We start from the raw sequence: 6683 nt of genomic DNA, 5'->3' as shown, positions 1-6683 counted from the left end.
ACACTCACACTGACTTTCAAAATAAAGTCTGACTTTCCGTTATGAGGAACTAAATGTAAATCATGCTAGTATATACATTTGAACCACTTTCAACCCAACAAATTGGTAATCAGATATTTTTGCCTTTGTATACTTGCAAACACATTATTGAATTTTTTTAAAATATTTTTTACCCACTTGCATAATTGATGTACAAATACTTCTACTTATCAAATAATTACCAACAACAGGACCGGGATGTTTGACACGGGATTTTAACCTACTTTATCATATGGGTTTTTTTTTTATTTCTAATGGCTATTGTTTCCACCTGCTTGGCTAACATGTCATATATATAGTTACCTTTCTCATCTTTTTTTCTTGTATTTGAGTCTGATGGTCTTGCTTTTGCTTTTGCACCTAAATGATATATATTGGATTTTGTCAAAGTCCTTTTTTTTTGTAGTTGTAAATTGTATTTTGTTCTGTTGTTTTCGTGTGTTGTGTTGGGGATAACTACTCATCTAGTTCATTTGGTAGATTTAAGCTTGGATGGACGAAATTTACGCGATATGTTTGGTTTGCAGTTTGATCAAAAGAAGCACCGACAAAGCTAGATAATACAATTAATTACTAAATTACAACCTACTACAATTAAATATTAATTAGTATTATTATTTTCACTGTTATTAATATAAGTAAAGGCAACAGTAGTATACCGCTGTTCAAAATTCATAAATCGATAGAAAAAGTACAAATCCGGGTTACAAACTAATTCTGAGGGAAACGTATCAAATATAAAAGAACTACGACTCATCAGAGACACAACACCGAAATATAACACACGCAGAAACGAATTGTAATGTAATAATGGCCACTTTCCTGGCTTGGTACAGGGCATTTTATGAAAAATGGTAGGTTGAACCTGGTATTGTGGCATTCCAAACCTCCTGCATTAATGGCAGTGTTAATTATAATTATTAACATGACAACATAGCACGACAGGGTTACAATAAATAAACAGATAGATGGGCGAATTATAGGACAGAGAATGAAACAAACCAATAATAGCCATGAAAAGCTAACAGGTTGGAAAATATTTGTATACGTCATCCAAATCTAATCTTGACTTTCATCCAAAATCTTTCTTGATTTTCGGAACACGTTTTAGAAATTTAAATGTGACGCCACGTCACTTTAGGCGTTGCAATGACTATGGCTTACACGGCTGTGATTGTCATGTATTCATTTTTATTCTTTAGCTAGTCAACCCTTCAGTTTAATCATGTATATCTATTATATAGTCATGTAATAAATTTACTGTTTGCAAAACTATGTATTATTCTTGATGTTTTTGTCCCAGGCGGATAACCCTGGCCTCACAACTTTTCGAACGGTTGGTCCTTGGCGATCTTTAACTTTGTAGTTGTTATGGCTTTCCTCTGAGCATAGTTTTGTGTAAATATTTTTAACCTGTTACCTTTTGGTGACTATTATTCGTTTGTTTCTCTGTCCAATATTTTCTCCAATTAATTTATTGAAGCCCTGTCGTGTAATGTTGTCATTTTAATGTTATAATTAAAACTGTCATTGAAGAAGTAGGTTTGGCATGCCACAACACCAGGTTCAACGCTAAAAAACTAAGGATTTTCTTATCCCATGCATAGATTACCTTAGCCGTATTTGGCACAATTTTTTTGAAATTTTGGTTCTTCAATGCTCTTCAATTTTTTACTTGTTTGGCTTTATAAATATTTTGATATGAGCGTCACTGATGAGTCTTATGTAGACGAAACGCACGTCTGGCATACTAAATTATAATCCTGGTACCTTTGATAACTATCAACGCACCATTTGTTCATCAAATGCCCTGTTCCAAGTCAGGAAAATGGCATTTGTTACATTAGATTTTATTTCTGTGTGTTTTACATTACGGTGTTGCGTCTCTGTTGTGTCGTAGTTCTCTTATATTTGATACGTTTCCCTCAGTTTTAGTTTGTAACCCGGATTTGTTTTTCTTAAATTTTTAACAGCGGTATAGTAATGTTGCCTTTATGTATAGCGAAATCAAATAGTCCAGATTAAGTTTAATAAGTTTTTAAAAAGTTGACAGATATATTACGCATTATAAAATAAAACCACATTAATACTGAAACCCGAGGAAATTCAAAACGCAAGATATCTTATAAACTGGAAAATAAAAAAGTAAACCCCTCACACAAAAAGATATCAAATACGAAGGGCTCATTATGAAATTCAAATAAAAGACAAATGGTCAAAATCATATGTAATTGGCATTCCTTATGCTTGAAATAAGCTATTGAAAATGATAATTTACTTTTTATTGTTGTTAAATTGTAGGCGAAAGTAGAACTTGCAAATTACACATGGACTTTCGAATAAGACTATCCAAAAAGGACATGGATTGCAAATCATGCTTGGATATATACATTGCTACCACTTTTAACCCAACAAATCTGAAAACAAGGATTTTTGGCTGTGTATATCCGTCAAATTATCCATTGCAAAATATGTTAAAAATTTTCACTCGATTTACTGATGTGAAAATACTACTAGGGCAAAAATGCCACACATGTGTCACGCATGTACCTAAAAACACATGTGTCACAGGTGTGTTACATGCGTTATACACATGTTTCTTGCCACGCATGGGAATCATGCGTGATACACATGCGTTCACATGCGTAACACACGCATGTGAATCACATGTGTCAAAAATACACCTGTGTCACGCATGTGTTGGATAACGCATGTGACCCATGCGATATTTGCATGTGTAACACATGTATAGTAAAACGCATGTGTAACGCATGTTTGACACAGGCAAATTTTGTTGACGTTAAGTTAAATTTTTCACATGATTTTTAGGTAAAATTATTCACTTGAAATTCACTAAAAAAAAAAAATCAAATTAAAAATCAAAAATTGTTTATTTTAAACATCTAATACCTTGCATTTGCCTTGTAAGACATGTTTTCCATTGAAAATCTTAATTTACTTTCAAAAAAATCTATTTTCAGTGAAATTCATGTGAATAATTCATAATAACAATGTTCATGTGAAAAAGTTAAATCAATTTTATATGAATTAAAACATGGAATTAATTAGAGAAATTCAACATTCTTGAGTTCAATTTTTGTAACATACATGTAGATGTACATGATGTATGAGATACAAATTCATCTGAATTTTACTTAAATTCCAAAATTTACTCCATTTTTTATTTGACGAATTTAATCATCAAAGCTATTCACCTTTTTCTGAAGATTTTCCATAAAAGGGGCACATATATAAATCATCAAAATTCAAATGATTATAATACTTATCTTTTATTTGGCATAGATTATCTCCCTTGATAGTGGATTAGATGTAACTACATTTTTTTTAAAATATTTATCTCTTGTTGTCATAAGGGTGGAATGATTCTAGGATTAAACACATGTTTTCTAGAGGTTATTGATGTGTAAACCAGAATGATTAACTCAAACACTGAATAAAAGTCCTTTGATAATGTTTGTGAGTAAAAGCCCCGGTTTACACATTTTATTAAAATAACCTCTAGGAAAACTGTGTTTAATCCTTAAAATTCTAAAACCAACATATATGTTATAGACTAGTAGACTAGTCTTAGGCCAAACAGGTGCTTCATGTAGTAAGTAATGGCGCTTAATTAAAGATTTGCACATCTTATTTAGGATTTTCTTATGTATAGCCCTTTTGTTATAAAAGTGACTGAATGTATATGTACATAAACATTGTACATGTGAGGCTAAATTAAAAATTACCTGGTTTGGTTGTTCAAACAAACGTGACCAATACATGAATGTTGACCATTCTGATTATCTGTCCAAGTACAAAACTATGCTAACAAGAAAATACACATGAGCATATAGAATGTACTTGAAAAAGTTTCAGAGTATTCAGGGGCGGATTTAGGCGGGGGCGTGGCGGGCGTGCGCCCCCCCTAAAATTTGCAAAGCATGGGTTGACTTTAACATATTTAAGTATCAGAAGAGACCATTCCATCTTTTTTAACATTCAAAGTATATAAAACAGTCAGTTTAACAGAATCAACATGATTACTAATCAACTGACCTACCCTTTATTAAAGTTCTGTAACTTATTTTGAAGAAAGGTGCATTTGATGACAAATATAATAGGTTTAAGCAGTTAAAGTAAATACAAATGTTACATTGTATTTCCGGTTTTTATCATAAATTTCTTTGATAATCGTAGTTCCAAAACATCCCTTACTCACTTTTACAATTTCATCATGACACGATCAAGAAAACAGTCGGCAGGTGAGATTCTTTAATAATATCCGTAATGAAAGATAGAAATAATGTTTCAAGCGAAGGTTAATTCATTAATTTGTATCTGTATCTCACTTGCAAACCTTAATATTTAGCTGAATTATGTACCGTATTACATGCTTGGCATCCCAAGAAAATAAAGATATCTGCCTAAATGCATCTCATTCTGGTTTTAGTTGTTTTGTGGCGAACACAAAACCTCTAAAAAATCACAAAAGTAAAAAAAAAACTTCTACTGGTAAAAGTAGAAGTTTTGGTTTGCAAAATATATTGGTCGGGTGAGCAGTTGTTAACTTTCCCGTCTCACTTTGCGTCCGTCTTACTCTATCTGTATGTAAATTGTTGTCAGGTGTGGATTGGGCCGGGGGGGGGGGGGGGGGGGGGGTCAGCTTGAAACTTTAATTTCTTGCTCATTTTACTGCACAATAGTTCGATATAAATACATTTCACCCTTTTGGAAGAATATTTTAATAAATTTACCTAAAAAAAATCCAAATTTTTTTCGCCTCGCTCCGCTCAGCGAATATAAAATTTTGCGCCACCCCTAACTGGTAATCCTACATCCGCCCCTGGTATTTGTCATTGAGGTCTAAGGTAATCTAGCCTGTCATTCAATGCGGCTCATAAGGTTTAGGGGAAAGAAACACTACTATCGTGTTTAAATCACAATAGACACCAGTCACTTAGTCTAAGATCGTCTAATACTTCCTGGGCCTCCCGTAGGCTTAAACCTTGTTCAATGTATAGAATAATATACCTGTAACCATATAACTTTATCATACATTTCTTCATCTTTTGTTTTGGATAAAAGCTGCCTCTGTTTAGTTTTTAGCAAGCACTTGATGGTGGGTTTACTGTTATAAACTTACCACCTCCACGTTTGACCACCTTCTTAGTGTTGTCAAAAGTTACACATGCTTGTGTTCTTTCAAAGTTTATAACATGGGAAATATAAAATGTCCCCAATTTCTCTATTCTATCTATAACTTAAGGGGAACGTAAATATAAATGTTGCTGCCTTCCCGGCATTGTGAGGGAACTAAAGAACTGAGTTGTTTAAGAATAGATCAAACCACGGATTTGTATATTGGATCAACAGTGATAATATTTTTAATCTGTGATACATATTAAACAGTCTTGTTATGAAATTATGGACAGATTTCTCCGGCCTGCAGGTGAAAATAAAACTTTTTAATGCCAAGATTAAAAAAATACAATACATAGTCTTTAGCTGTGGGTTTGTTGTTAGCAGTGAAATCGAAACAGGATACCAATTGCAATAGTAGTTTATAACCATACATCTATAATGAATTGAGAAAAGTCAAAAGAACGAAAGGTAAAAACGACAGTAATCGTTGGACTTACCATCACATAAAAACTAAAATTGTGGCATGCAGTGATCATGAGGGACCTATAAATTTTCATAAGAGTCCCACTGTCGGACTGCTTAAGAGATAGCCTCTCTAGTCATGCTTCAGTGATGCCTAAATAATCAATAAAGTTTTGCCCACATAAAGGGAAGGGGCACAGTGCTCTAAATCCTCCTATGTGCAACACGTACCTCCAAACTCACAGGCACTCGTCTACGAATTTGTTTTCCCTATATACCTTAAAATTCTCTATATACCTTAAAAAGGTATACACAGGCGTTTTTTTTTTTAGATGAGTGCCTGTGTCCAAAATATGATGAGTGAGTTCAGTTACTGTGAATGATAAAATTGAGAAAACAGTTACGAACTTCATCAGGAGCTTCCTGCTCAACATGTGGCAACCTATAATGTTTTAGAATATTTCAAGTGACGGCAAATTTAGTAAGTAAACCTTTGATTTGATTGTTCATACTCCCTCTTTTTTCAATATGACTAATGAAGCAAGATTTAAATTTTTGTACGTGTGTTGAGACTGATATACATGTAATTAGAATTATTGTTAAATTTATAAGCGACATGTACATTTCTAGAAATGCTCTATTAAGCACTAAATAACTTTGTGGTACCACCTCCGCATACAATGTTTATAAATTTGGTATGATATATATATGTTTGTATGTTTGTGTATAACAAATTTGTATTGTCTTGGTATCAATCTTGTGATTTTGGATTTTAAACCAATAAAAATTACTTACTTACCGTTTATTGACAAACATGTGATGATAAGAACTAGTGGGCTTTTCGAATATAATGAGAAGACTGTGTTGAAAATGTTTGCATAGTTCATGTCAGAGTTAAAAATTATTAAACAAAAGATGTTCTTATTTAATTTCCCATTCTCGATTCCAGACTAACTCTCTTATCTCATTAGACGTAAATGCGCGTCGAATACGGAAACCGGGAAATCTTTCACCGTGGCCGTTTTTTATACTATGACGCA

The sequence above is a fragment of the Mytilus trossulus genome, chromosome 14 (assembly GCF_036588685.1).
Source record: "Mytilus trossulus isolate FHL-02 chromosome 14, PNRI_Mtr1.1.1.hap1, whole genome shotgun sequence".
NCBI classification, from domain to species: domain Eukaryota; kingdom Metazoa; phylum Mollusca; class Bivalvia; order Mytilida; family Mytilidae; genus Mytilus; species Mytilus trossulus.
This window is presented reverse-complemented; position numbering follows the sequence as displayed.